The sequence below is a fragment of the Panthera leo genome, chromosome D4 (genome assembly GCF_018350215.1).
Source record: "Panthera leo isolate Ple1 chromosome D4, P.leo_Ple1_pat1.1, whole genome shotgun sequence".
Classification (NCBI taxonomy): Eukaryota; Metazoa; Chordata; class Mammalia; order Carnivora; family Felidae; genus Panthera; species Panthera leo.
Genome location: NC_056691.1, coordinates 88976013 through 88990709, shown reverse-complemented (window position 1 = coordinate 88990709; position 14697 = coordinate 88976013). Strand labels below are relative to the sequence as shown.

At 52.2% G+C, this 14697-nt stretch overlaps 1 protein-coding gene across 11 annotated transcripts in view; it reads right to left on the bottom strand.

The window, feature by feature from the left end:
• Nucleotides 1-14372, bottom strand: part of PRRC2B (proline rich coiled-coil 2B) — an 88824-nt gene extending 74452 nt beyond the window's left edge. For all 11 annotated transcript variants that reach the window (XM_042912698.1, XM_042912702.1, XM_042912706.1 and 8 more), the window contains exon 1: nt 14311-14372. The gene's annotated coding sequence lies outside the window, so the exon portion shown is untranslated. The remainder of the gene's footprint in view (nt 1-14310) is intronic.
• Nucleotides 14373-14697: the final 325 nt, after the last annotated feature.

The window sequence follows — 14697 nt, the reverse complement described above, 5'->3', positions numbered from 1 at the left end:
CAGATATCATGCTGAATGAAAGCACGTACAAAAAAGAAGCAGAACAGAGAGTCATTTTATAAGCATCAGGGAGCAATCCGTAACGAAAACACGGACTGGCGCAAACCTATATATGCAGAGTAACTTCAAAATGAAAAAAAAAAAAAAGGCATTGAAAAAAATCATTGTTAAATAGAAAACACTGGGAAAAAAATCTCTGCACCTTGGTGGATAAAGCCCACTCAAAAGAGAGAAGATCACAGATGGTCTGATTAAGGTAGATCAGCCAACATGTTCAGAAAGGGACTACATGGCACCCGCCTGACCGGGTCGATGAAGCGCGCAACTCTTGGTCTCTGGGTTGTAAGTTCAAGCCCCACGTTGGGGGGCAGAGATTACTTAAAAATAAAGTCTTTAAAAAAAAAGAAAGAAAGAAAGAAAGAAAGAAAGAAAGAAAGAAAGAAAGAAAGAAAGAAAGAAAGAAAGAAGGAAAGAAATTACTACACATGAAACTTTAAGGAAAAACCCAAATTCTGAAAAGCAAAACTCTCTGACCATAGTGCAATAAAAGAAGACATAATGAAAGCAGAAGTAAAAAAGAACACTACCGGCTGGAAAACTTAAAACACTCTTAAAAAATTCTGAATCAAAGGGAAATTCAAAACCATAGATGCAGAATCCCTAGAAAACCACAAATGGAGGACAGAACACTACACTATCAAAACTCTTAAAACAAATTTATACTCAAAGGAAATTTAATAATCTAAAAACGTTAAATTTCCTTTTTTTTTAAATTTTTGTCTATTTATTATTGAGAGAGAGAGAGAGACACGGAGCTTGAGCAGAGGAAGGGCCAAGAGATGGAGAGACACAGAATCCGAAGCAGGCTCCAGGCTCCGAGCTGTCAGCACAGAGCCCAACGCGGGGCTCAAACTCACAAACCGCGAGATCATGACCTGAGCCGAGGTCAGACGCTTAACCAACTGGGCCACCCAGGTGCCCCAAAAAACTTTAAATTTCCAAGAGAAAAGAATGAGATTAAATTAAGCATCCAATTCTAGAAGTCAGAAAAAGACACAATGGAATGCAAAGGAAAGCAGAAACAATGAAGAAAAATGAACTGAAAATAATTAAATGAATTTAACTGAATACATTGGAATAAAATGGTATTAAAAGTAGTTCTTTGAACCAAGAAATAAAACAGATAAACCACTGAGAAACAGTTATTTGTACCTCATTTCACAGACAGGACACCAAGTCTGGGAGGTTAAAAGACTGGCCCAAGGTCACTATCAACAAGTTAGGACGTTGTAAAACCTGAGCCTAAACCCAGCTCAGTCTGACATTCAGGTCTGCTCTGAAGCATGGACCCATGTGGGCACCAGAGAATGACCACGTGGCCACCAGAATAAAATGCCCACAGTACCCCCCAGCTCTCCCAGTGCTCCTGGGGCCGTGGTGAGTGTACAGGTCAAATGTGGGCTGGGGTGGGGTCTGAGGAGGCACCACGTCAGGTGAGGGACTCTAACAAGAGTCCTGTGGCCCCAGCGGGTGTGCCAGCAAGTGGGGGGGTGGGGAGGACGGAGAGAGAGGGAGACACAGAATCCAAATCGGGGCTCAAACTCAGGAACCGTGAGTCGGAAGGACGCTTAACCGACGGAACCACCCAGGTGCCCCTACAGGGGTCTGTCTTGAGTCTCTAAGCCACCGTACCTGAATGGTTCCAGGGACCCTGTCATCACTCCTGACCAACTTAAACTCTGTTATGGCTCCTTTCTTCATGGGCCATGGGGTCAGTCACTACACACCCAGCTCACAGGCACAGAGGAACGGGATGAAGCCTGCAGAAGAGTCTGCTAGAAATCCATAAGCAGTCTGCAGAGCTCCCAGCCAACCTCACCTTTTGAACATACAGTTAATTTAGTGAGAGAAAAAAAAAAAAAGGCAATTTCAATTTACAGCTGGAGATGGACACTCGGGATAGACATGCCACACACAGGCCTCCCTCTCCAGGGTCAAAACTTACCAAGGACTGGGTGCATGGGTGGCTCAGTCTGCTGAGCATCTGACTCTCGATTTCGGCTGAGGTCACGATCTCAGAGTTCATGAGATCCAGCACAGAGCCTGCTTGGGATTCTCTCCCTCTCCCTTTGCCCCTTCCCCATGAACACTCTTTCAAGTGCTCTCTCTCTCTCTCTCTCAAAATAAATGAACAGTGGAAAAAAAGAAACAAGAAAAAGAAAAACTTACCACGGACCTGGCAAAAAAAAAAGAAATACACCTTTATTTCAGTTTCTCCTTCCTTTTCTACCTCCCGTTAACGGTAAATTAGCAAGTGAGAAGCACTTTGCAAATGCCACCAAAATCCATGTTCTATATCGTAAGGTCTGAGTGAGCAGAGAACAGAAACCGAGACGGCATTTGAATTGGATTGTTCTTTCTAACCAGATCAACAAAGCGGTTTCCAAGGGCCATGAACAGAGACACATGACTGAATCGGGTGGATTCCTGTGAACCGTCAGGGCCCCAACACCAGGAGCGGGGGCACTCGGGATGCGGCTGACCAAAATACTGACCCTGGGCGAAGCTGTTGCCGGAAAAGAGCCAGTAATGCGCGAGCTGCCCAGTCCTGGCCCCGACCACCCACAAGCACGCATGGTTGTTACACCTGTACGCCCTTCGCAACCAGTACCCGTCACTACCCCGCATCCAGTGTAACAAATGCAAATAACACGACACGTCAATCCAACTCACTAACGTGGCAGACGTCCTCCATACCGTTTCTTCTCAGCTCGCGCAAACCTAGCAGCGGCCCGGGGTCTTGGAGTTTCAGCCCACCAACGTGGGAAGTTTCCGTGTTATGCTGTAGCTCACTCTCTTAGTACACTGGGGTCATCTTTCCAAGAAAACACATACAGATCCATCTCATCGTCTGAATGCCTGATCGTATTTCACGGCGTAGCTGTGCCTTTACCCACTGCCCTACAGACAGATACAGAAACGACTTCCAGCTGTGTGCTATGACAAATAATGCGCCAGCCGACATCGCAGTCCACACGCCTATACGCACTCGGGCCAACGCTTGCGGACCATCTGACACTTCCACGGAGCAGGTTTCCAGTTTGTGCCCAAGGAGCTGAGAGGCAGCAGATGAGAGCTGTCACCCCGCCCCGCGCTGCGGACTCCAGACCCTTCCCCCGGTGAACCTCACGGGGGACAGATGCCCTCTGGCAGGGGTGCCCTGAGGGCTGCAGAACGCGCCCCACTTGCGACAAGACGAAGACCCCATCTTGCAGCCCTCCTCCAACGGTGGCACTCTCGTGGCTGCACCCTGAGGAGGCAGGGCGGGGGGCAGCAGTGGCCTCCTGACAAGCCCCAAAGGAGACTCCCTAGCAACAAGCCATGCCACCCGGAGGTGATGCGCCCTTTAATCCGGCGAGGAAATACTTCACCAGGCCGCCTCAGTCACGGTCACAACTGCACAGAGGACCCTGCTAACCACCGCAGAGGTGGGTGTCCTAACTATCACCCCCACGTGGAGGCCACAGGTGAAGGAAGAACAGGCCCAGGTCACTCCGTTCTGTGTTCTGTCACTCAGCGACTCATGCCGACCCAGAGGCGAGCCACACACACCAGGGGGTGTGCTTACGCAGAGACGTTTCATCAACAACTCAGCCCCTGCAAATCCACCTTCTCTTTGAAGAAAATAAATTAACAAACCCAAATATGCTGAAGGCGGGGGCGGGGGGGGGGGGGCGCTAAAAGGGCTCGGTTGGTTTAAATGATCTCCAACAAAGCCCAAAGCACTAGAGCCCCGGAACCCACAGGCTATTTATTCCCCAAGCCTCAGACACCACAGGAAACCCAGGATGATTACAGCCACTGGGCCTCCAATCGGGCAAGACCAGGTCTGAAGTAACAAAAAGGAAGAACCCAAAAATAAGGGCCAAGGGTCCCCAGGGGCTCTCACGGGCGCGCCAAGCCAGTCACAGGTCAAAAGGAACATGTGCGCCCACGGCTGACACACCAACTCCACTCACTCATTATTCGTAACGGGTCTTAGAGACGTCACCCCCACCGATGGAGCTCTATTCTCACAAATCCCGGGCCCCCTCCCGGCTCCGTCGTCTCGGCCACCATCCCCGAACTACCACAGGCCGTGTGTGCTGCTCTCTACCCTAACAAGTTCGCACCACAGACCACACGGCCCACCTCGTTCCCCACTCCCCGTGTCAACACCGAATCGCACAACCGCAAGATCTCTGCAGGGCCACGCTGGCTCATTAAATCTCCTCTTGCCACTGCTCAGTATGACCGGCACAGCGTCATGACTCGCCCGGGGTGCAGGGAACTACGAGGGCCTTTTGTTTTATTCCTTAAGAGAACAAGAAAGGACCCCCGTGATAATATATACATTATATAAACATATAATATAGGAAATATTATCTAAATCTGTAACACAGGCAATTATACATTTAACATATACATTAAATATACAACATATATGGACACCACATATAAAATGTCTTTTATTTACCTTTGTTTATATTAAGATATACCTATAAGCACCTATTAGCTCCTATTTTCCAGTGGTCACTTCCGATTTAGAATTCATATGCATAAAGCCTTCCCATTAGTGGAAGACAAAATTGCTCTCCAGACAGCACTCATCAACTGATCTGAAAAAGGGATGGCAGCCTATGGCCATCCCACCCCGAAGGTGCCCTATCTCATCGGAAAGCAGAATAGTGGGCGGGAAGAAGTGACTCATTTTCTACTCTGGGCACTTCTAAAGCGTTCGGGCATTTTTGTAACAAGCCTGTGTCATTACTGATACATTGTTTTTAAGGTCTGGGTAAACTGAGCAATACAGAATCGACACCTTACACCGTTTGAGCTGAGTAGGTGCCGTGGTCACCGCCACACCGTATGACAGGTTTCATCCCCATCTGGCAGGAAGTGGAGGCTCGAAGGGATGAAGGGCACTTGTTCAAGGTCCTCCAGCAAGTAGATGGAAATGAACGCTCCCGTTTGCCTGATGCCGAGACAGGTCGTAGCCCAGCAAGCTGCAGGGCCTCCCTTGCACCCGTCAACTGCCTGAGTGCACCTATCTCTATTCCTAGCAAGACATTTACCTGCAACAGCACAGGGCGCCAGCAAGTGACCAGATTTACCTTGAACGAAGACAAGTATGGCAGAAAGTGCTCCGATGCACCTGCCCCTCGGGGAGGCCCCTGCTTAAGGTGTCTGAGCTCCTGGAGGTGAAGACGGGGGCTATCTGATTTGGGTCTAAGTCTTCTGCACGTAGCACAGGACTTAGCACACTATTAGAAACAGCCACATCTAGTAAACAAATGAGCCCCAAGTGTATACGCCTGCCTACTCCAAACCCCCAGGCCCTTGGCTAGTGCTGTATCCAGGAACCATTAATAGCTACTGTTTACTGCGAGCCTGCTTGCCTCGTGCCTGGTACCTTCTACACACTTTGGTACAGGACCCACTGGATCCCTCCCCCTTCCAGGAGGATGGCATTACTACCCCCCGTTTTGCAGACAAGAACAGAGACTCCAAAAGATTAAATAACCTTAAATCACCCAGCTCGCAAGTGGATAGACGAACCTGGATATGAAGCCAGTGGACCTCGAAGCCAAGGGCTACTCTCCATCAGGAAAGGGAGCAGAGGAGAGGGCAAGGCATTCCCAACCCTGCCAGCGACTGCTTCCAGTTCAAGCTAACAATAACAGCCCTCAAGGGCAGGAGCAGTGTAATCCCAAAGGGTACCTCCCCTGGGTACAAGCACAAATCCTTCCCAATCCCGCCTGATGAAATACCATCCAGGCACTTCCAGGGGCTTCCTTTCTGCAGTCACTTCGCCCAGGAAGTGTGATTTCCTTGAGTAGCTAGAAGGGAGAGAGACGTGGGCCCTGAAGCCAAGTGGTTGAGCAGATCTGCCTAAGAGCCATTAGCAGGAAATGCAACGGAGAGCTGGCCTCCAGGTAAGTTCCACACAGTAAGAAATATTAACAGCAACAAAACCACCAAGGGCTGCAAAACGGGAGCCTCAGAAATCTCCAGAGAGGCTAGGCTCCAGTGTGTAAAGGCTGGAAGAAAACATCTGTGCCAAGAGGCTACCTGTGCCTCTCTCCACAACCTCCTTCTGGTTCCCACCCTGACCTTCCCCCAGTGAGGTGCCCAGGGCACCACTCCAGCACCAGAAGACCACAGTGAATACTGCTTCCATAAAAAAACCCTAAGATTCGACACTGACTACTAGAGCAAGTCCGAAACAGTGACTGCTTTTGATTTGGGAAACCGCGCTCATTCATCCAAAAGGACAAGTTAAAGGCTCTAGGGTTAGTAAAGTCCACAGTCCAGAAACACCCGCTCTCAGATTTATACTATTACTTACAAATGGGCACAAAGTTGGGTTTAAACTTATTCTTATTTCTGAGAGAGAGAGGGAGAGAGAAAGTGTGAGTGGGGTAGGGGCAGAGAGAAAGAGGCACAGAATCCAAAGCAGGCTCCAGGCTCTGAGCTGTCAGCACAGAGCCCGACGCGGGGCTTGAACCCACGAACCGCGAGATCATGACCTGAGCTGAAGTCGTATGCTTAACCCACTGAGCCTCCCAGGTGCCCCCGACACAAAGTTTTTTGAAGAGGAATTTAGCAGAATTCTTTCCAAAATGCTATTCATCTCGAAGGGTCCACACTACAGAAACACATGCAATTATGTACAAATTATACATTTCTCAAGAGAAAATTGGCAGAATTTTACCAAAACTGTGCAATATCCAAAAGTCAGAAACAGCCCCAATGTCCACCAATGGGAAACAGATTAAACCAAGTGTATGCACAAAACATCCTCTGCATTGCTAAAACAGACGACGTAATCCATCTGTACGGACTGTCGTGGCATACGTGTGCACAATTTTTTTCTGGAAGGAATGACAAACTTCTCACGGTGGTTTCTCTACAGAGAGACTGGGGAAGAGCCCTTACACTTTTAATACAGCTTAACTTTCCTAACTGTTTTCTTGAAAAAAGTCAACTGGAAATATCTGAGTCGTGGAATTACTAGCTGTTTTTGTTTTTCTTCATACGCTTGTAGATTTTTTAAAAGCTTCAGAAGTATTATCTTAAAAGTGTTAGCAGCGTAACACACTGGTACGCATTAATATGAAAACGTGCTCTTGATGTGTTTAAGAACGCATGTCGTGGGGGGCGCCTGGGTGGCTCAGCGGGTTAAGCGGCCCGCTCTGGGTTTCGGCTCAGGTCACGATCTCCCGCTGACAGTGCAGAGCCTGCTTGGAATCCTCTGGAGAGCACTCGCACGCTCTCTCTCCGCCCTTCCCCCCCGCCCTTCCCCCCGCCCTCAAAATAAATAAACTTAAAAAAAAAAAAAAAAAAAAAAAGACTCGAGTCTGGGAGGATAAACACACTGAGCTGTAAACAGTAGTTACTGCCTGGAAAGCTAGAGGAAAGAGCTTTCATTTTCCCTCATACACTTGCTTTTTCTCTTTCTTAATGAGTGTGTATACTTTTGTAATTAATTTTCTATCAGGGGAAAAAAAAATTCCACTTTCTGCCTTAGGACAACGTTTCCACTGTCCCCAGCTATTTCTGAACACTCAGCCCATTCACTCCCCCGGCAGGTCGGCCAGGCAGCACCGCTCCCAGACAGGCCTATGTTTCTGTAGCGCCTGAAACAGAGCAGTTCTTTAAGCTCTGAACTGTATGTAAACAACACCTGCCGAAAAAAGCGCTGGAAGACACAAAGGAGCCGTGGAAAGAGTGGAAAGAGTGGAAAGAGTGCCGGGGATGACCTCCTTTTCCCAGTTGGTCCTGCGGCAACGCATCCCATCCTTCTACACAAAGAGATGATCTCGAAGCCCCGGTGGGAGAAGTCAGCTCGCGCTTCCGAAGTCCTGTCTGCCCTCCCCCGGGCTGGCCACCAGCCACAGCAAAGTACTCGCCTAACAGGTTCCCGTCCAAAGGGCTCTCGCGTTCTGCAAAGCAAGCTGACCGGCAAGTTTTCTACCGTGGCTCACGCGGTTCTGATTCCAACTTAGAAACGCATTTTTAATACTCCAGGGGGCTTGGCGTACTGTTTTCAACAGGTGCCTGGTTCTGTTTAAGAATTTTTTTTTTTTTTTTCTTAAAGCAATCTCTACACCCAACATGGGGCTCAAACTCACAACCCTGAGATCAAGAATCACATGCTCTTGGTCAGGTGCTGATTTCCAAGTCTGCTGTAGTTTCCAGAAGGTCTTCCCTGACCACCCCACACCCAGGCTGGGATGGCCTTGACTCCCACGCACCTCATCTGCAGCTCCAGTGCTTCCGCACCTGAGCCCCCTCCCTGTGTCAGACACCCGAGCACAGCAAACAGGAAACAGAATGCTGCTTCCTGGCCCCCCCCCCTCACTCACCCCACTGGGGAAAACGTACCCGTCAATAAAGAGCAAAACTGCATTCAAAAGCTGTCATCACTGACAGACGCAGGGGTAAACGAAATGTGATAGATAAACAGAATATGGAATACTACTCGGCCACCAAGAGGAATGGAGTTCGAACACCCGCCACAGCCTGGGCAAACCCTGAAAGCATGAAGTCAGACACAAAAGGGCCAATAGGGTATGATTCCTCTCAGAGAGACATAAAGCAGACGGTCGCTGCCAGGGGCTGAGGGACGGGAAGTGAGCAGTCAGTGTTTGACGGGCACAGAGTTTCGGTTTGGGAAGGTGACAACTTTCTGGAGGGGGGTGGCGGTTACACAACACTGTAACTTAACGCCACTGATCGTACACTTAGAAATGGCTAAAACGATAAACCTTATGTATATTTCACAATAAAATAACTGTTTAAGAAAGTGTATTTAAAGTTGTGAAAAGAACTACAGAGAACAGCAACGGAGGAAAGGAAAGAATCAAGGGAGGTGATGACACAATCGGGTTGAGAGGTCCGGAGGCCTCTTTAAGGAGGGGCTCGCTTTCTCCCCACTGGACAAGCTCCCAAGGAACACAAACGTGGCACCAACAGCCATGTGGCCTCAGACTGGTAAATGTCGAAGTCAAGACACTTGGTTCAGACTCAACCCAGTAGATGGATTAAAACCCCAAACTTCACTCATCAGACAGCTCAGCCAGGACTGAAACAGCCAGGTCCGAGACACCCAGAACTTGGTGGCTCAAGCAGGAAGCCACCTTGGGAGTCAAAAGGGACAAGGGCTAAGGGAGAAAACAGAACTGAAGAAGGAGCCTGCATTCTCTCTGGCCAGGAAATGCCACTTATGGGAAATCATGAGCAACATACACCAAGATTTACATGGGAGGATGTGCCCTAAAATTTTGTTTACGTGAAGGAAAAATGGTAACAACAACTTAAATGTCTAATAACAGAGTTAAAAAAAAATCATGGCAAGTCCATATAAAGCAATTACACAGTTACTAAAATGTTTTCCGGGGGCCTAGTTGGCTCAGTCAGTGAAGCGTGCAACTCTTGATCTCAGGGTTGTGAGTTCAAGCCCCGTGTCGCACAGAGAGCTTACTTAAAAAAAAAAAAATAATAAAGTAGGGGCGCCTGGGTGGCTCAGTCAGTTAGGCGTCCGACTCTTGGTTTCGGCTCAGGTCATGATCCCACGGTTTGTGGGTTCGAACCCTGCATCAGGCTCTGTGCTGACAGTGTGGAGCCTGCTTGGGATTCTGTCTCTCCCTCTTTCTCTGTTCCTCCCTTACTTGTGCAGGCACGCACTCTCTCTCTCTCAAAATAAATAAACTTTAAAAAATTAAAAACATAAAATGAAATAAAAATATGTTCTCGATAAGTTAAGAAAATACACTCTAACGGTAAGAACTATAAACCATGGGGGCACCTGGGCAGCTCAGTCGGTTGAGTGTCTGACTTCGGCTCTGGTCAAGATCTCGCGGTTCATGAGTTCGAGCCCCACCTCGAGCTCACTGCTCTCAGCGCAGAGCCTCTGTCCCCCTCTCACGGCCCCTCCTCCATCTGTTCTCTTTCAAATCATAAATATAAACATTAAAAAAACCAAGAACTATAAATTGTGAACAGCGTATATAGTATTTGCCTAACTTTGAAAAAACAAATACGTAAGCAAAGGAAAAAAATACACCAGTCTTTTCTGTAGTTCTCTCCATATGGTGAGCTTAGAGGTGTTTTATATTTTTTTATCTTTTTTCTTTCAGTATTTCCCTTTTTTTCTCTTTAATAAAGATGTTATTCTTATGAATAGGGAAAAACGTACTCCTAGGGCCTTGCACAACGCCTGGCAAACAGTACACGCTCAAGGAGTAGCTGGTGCAGGACAGCGACTCTTAAAGGCGCTACATACTGCCTCGCCACACCGCCGCTGAGAGGGAGAAAGGATCCAGAGCCCGAGCTCCAAAACCAGCTGCAGAGGTGGGAGAAGAACGTGCTCTCAGAGGGAACGCGAAGGGCCGCCAGCAACCTAAGATAGACCTCACTCTGCCCACAGACCGCTCCCGCTGCAGGCAGAGAGCTCTACAAACCAGTGCGGCTGCCAGCATCATACAGAAGCAACCCAGCCCTCGGCTCAGGCCACACAGGGCGGGGGACAAAAAACAAAATCAACAAGTACAGCTAACAGCAACACTCAACCCGGACTTCTGGCTCTTGTCACCAGAGCAAGCCTCTCTCCCAGGGCTGAGGCTTCGCACACGCCAGCCACAGACACGATCGGTGACACAGGTCCGACAACGGAGTCGGGGTCTTGGAGCTCCCAGGTGAGGCGGCCTGGTCCAGACGGCACCTTTGAAGCCGAAAAGCTTGTCATCCACAATTTCCATCCACCAGAAAGCTCTCAGTCTTTCTCATCCGTCCTGAGCACCACAAGCTCTATTTCTCCGTCCAAATGACAGACCAAAGGTTCCCAAGTCCACACGAGGCCCAGAAAAAAACGAGACTTTCTTAAGAAACTTGAGTTACGACTTGAAAAGCAGTCTGGTTACCCCTGACCAAAAACTCTTGAGATTCAGAGCACAAAGCCCCACAGCTCTCTGCCGGAGACTATTTTTCAAGGGGAGCGCACGGCTTTAAAATCTAGTGTAGACAGGCCCCACTTAAGATCTGCCTGCCCATAACAAGACACATACGCTTGATAGTAGAGAAGCCTCATTATCAAATTTAGAAATACATGTCCTGACCCACCCGGCCTATTCTGGTGTGAAACAGAAACCAACACAGAAATGATCAATCTTAAATGGTAGAATAATGAGACATCCAACCAGCACACAGCCATTAGCAACATGAGTCAGGACTTTGTGCAAGCCAAAAAAAAAAGAAAAAGAAAAATCTTTCAAGTACAATAAAATAATCCTTCAGGAGAAAAGAGAACTGAAATTTAAAAGGGGGTGGGGGATGGTGAAGGGGCACAACAAAAATCCCTCGGCAGGGCCCCAGGCAACCAGTCGGTGCTGGAACTAGTTCTGACTTGCCATTCCTGAAATTCTACTCTCCCAGGGCTTTCTGGCTCTCCCTTCCCCAGGCTCTTTCTTTACCCATTTGGGCTTGAAGGAGACTGCAAAGGACCCAGGCCGCTGCAGGCAGGCCCCCACAATGGGCAGAAACGTGGCCCCTCCAGGAAGCCTTGGGTAACTGAAATTCACAGGTAATCCAAAAGCTTAAGGGGAAGGACAGCGGATTCTTCTCCTTCCCTAAGTAATAGTGCAGGGCCAGACCTGGCCACAATGAAATCAGACAGAAAAGACAGGCCAAGAGGCAGGAAGCTGGGAAAACTAAAGACAGGGCCCCCCGCTAAGATGTCTTCAGTCCCGCAGCCAGTGGGCCTGGAGGAGGTTCCAAGGAGGCTTTAAAAAAAAAAAAAAGAGAGAACACAACAAAACCAAGATGGTTGGGGGAATGCCAGAGTGTACCAAAACAACTGCCCAGGAAGACTGCAGAAGCACAGTAAGCCCAAGCAGAGCGTCTCCAGGGCCGTTTCCAAACATGCTACAGGTGTGGCCCAGACATAACCTGGGTCTCGGCCCTCACCCATGACCGAGACCCGGGTCAGTTTCCCTTGCATTAGCCTCAGTCCTCCCTATGGTCTCTAATAAACACCCCGGGGCAGCCTAGCTGCTCTAGGCCGTTCTGTTGCTTCCAGGCCCCGAGTAGTGGCCGTGACACGCAAATACTAGCTAAGGATAGAATGTGGGGTGGGGAAGTCACGGCGCCATCAGCCAGGAGAACAGGAGAAAAAGTTCAGGAGCTGAGAAAGGATGAGAAAAGCGGGAAATCAACAAGAACGACATACATTCTCGTCACCCTCCCACAGAACGAAGCGGTTTGCTGTACAAACAGAATATGAGGCTCACAAGAGCCCCAAACGACGCTCCAGGCAAGGCATAATCATTCCCATTTCACAGATGCAGGAGCCGCGGCTCAGAGACTTGCCGAGGGCAAGCCGGTGAAGACCAGAATGCAGGCTCCAGGAGAGACACTTGCCCGAGCAGGCACAGGCTCCCCAAGTGGTCATCTGCCATCCCCAAAGGAAAGCGGTCATCCTCCAAAGTCCCCGGCCTCTGCTTGTTCTCGGTATCTCTCATTGTTCTAAGTCTGCCTTACACAAAGCTGGAAACGTGCCTGGGAGGGGGCAAGCAGCCCAGACCCGAGGACACGGACTTACAACCATCGGTTCCTGGGAGCTCCACACGCTACTCTCTCCCACCCTTGTCTCCCCATAGAGGCTGAGCACCGAACAAGCCAAGTGCTCCGGAGACGTTCGGTGCCTTCGATGCCTCTCCCGTCCACGCCTTAGCCCAGCACCTGTGGCATCTGCACCAGCTCTGTCAGGTCAGTCAGCCCTACGGGTGGCATCACGGTGGCTAAATTCCATCCTGGGGCTTGACGGCAGTTACAGAAACTACTGCTAAACACTCAGCTGCGGGCCGGGCCCTTCCAGATCTTTCACCACCTCCCTAACTCTACAAGGTGGGGGATGCGAAATGTAGGCCAATGACGGCTCTCTGAACCCTAGATTTCTCTGGCAGAAGGATCTGCACCCCAAAGCCTGGGCCCCCCCCCAGGCCCTCTTTGCACCACACCACTGTAAACCGAGCTAAAAGGCTCAGATTCGGAGAAACCACGCTCGGACTTCACACGGCTGGTTCCAAAAACCAAACTGGATAAATGTATACACAGCCACACAAAATGCACAGAAAATCTTAAGAGGGGGGGGGGGGAGGGCCAATTTAACAACCCCGTAAACCAAAGGCTTCTAAAGGTTTCTCCCTGGCAGCCATTGAGCAAATGACACCGTCTGGGGAGCCTCCCCAGCCCCCGTTTCCCCCCACTTCCTCCGAGCTACCCATTCCCTCGAAAAACACCTCCTCTCCTCGCCGAAAGGTGGGCTCGGACCTCCCACGGTATTGAGAGAGAGAGAGAGAGAGAGGGAGGAGAGAGAAAACCGCCTTCCAGCTTTGTGTGTGGGCAAATCCACTCCAGAGGCCCACGGTCTCAACAGCGCTGTTCCTCACTCAGGCGAAAGGGGGGAAAAAGAAAAAAGAAGGAAGGAAAAATCCCCATCTGGCAGGCCCCGAGGAGCGACATCCTGTTTATTATTAAACACGCTCAGTAACAGAGCATGGAGTATTTCGAAAATAATCCCGTCGCTGGCGCACCGAAAGGGCGGCCGGCGGCGGCGAGCCCCCTGCCCCTGCGCGCCCCCGGCCGGCGACTCCGCGAGGGGGAGGGGCACCGCCGCGCCCCCCGCCGCCGCCGCCGCCGCCCCCCACACCGCCCGCCGGGGAATGGGGGGAAGGGGGGGCGCCCCGACCCCGGGACTCCCGGGCGGGGTGGGGCCTCTGCAGGCCGGCCCGGGGGGAGGGGGGGGCGGCGGGGGGCGCAGGAAGGCCGCCCCGGCTACTTCCAGGCCAGCGGGGCGCTCCGGGCCGCCGGCCCCCGGCGGGCGGGAGGCGGCCCCGGGACGCGGCGACCCCCCCCCCCCCCGCCCCGCCCCGCCAGCCCCGACCCCGCCGCCCGCCCGCCCGCCCGCCCAGGCCGCGCGGCGCCGCACAACAATGGCGAGCCCGGGTCCGGCCGCCCGCCGCCCCCAGGCCGCCCCGCCCGGCCCCGCGGCCCTCGCCCCGGCCGGCGGGGCCCAGGCGGCGGCGCGCTCGCGGACGGCGGGCGGCCGGGCCCGGGCTCGCCGCTGTCAGTCGGTCGGTCTGCCGCCGCCGAGACAAAGCCCCGCCGGGCCGCGCCGCCTCCATCTTAGCGCCCGACCGCCGCCCCGGCCCCCGGCCCCCGGCCCCCGGCCCGCGCCGCCGCGCCGCCACCCCCGCCGCCCCGGCCCACCTGGTCTGGTTCCGCGGGCGCGACTGGGCCGGGCGATGGCGGTCGGGCGGCGGTCGGGCGCGGAGGCGGCGGGATGGCGGCGGATTGCGAGGCGGCGGCGCGGCTGCTCGCTCCCTCGCTCCCTCCCTCCCTCCCGGGCTCGCTCGTCGCTCGCTCGCTCGCTCGCTGGAGCCTCGGAGCCTGTGTCTCGCCGCTCGCCTCCCTCTCGCGCTCGGCTCCCCGCCCCCCGCCTGCCGCCGCCCCCGCCTCCTCCGGGCCTCCTCCTCCCGCCGCCCGCCCGCCCGCAGCCGCGCCTCGGCCCGCGCAGCGCCCCCTGCCGCGCCGCCCGCCCGCCCGCCCGGAGGGGGGGGGTGGGGCTGGGGGCCCCGGGAGGGGAGGGGCCGGGCG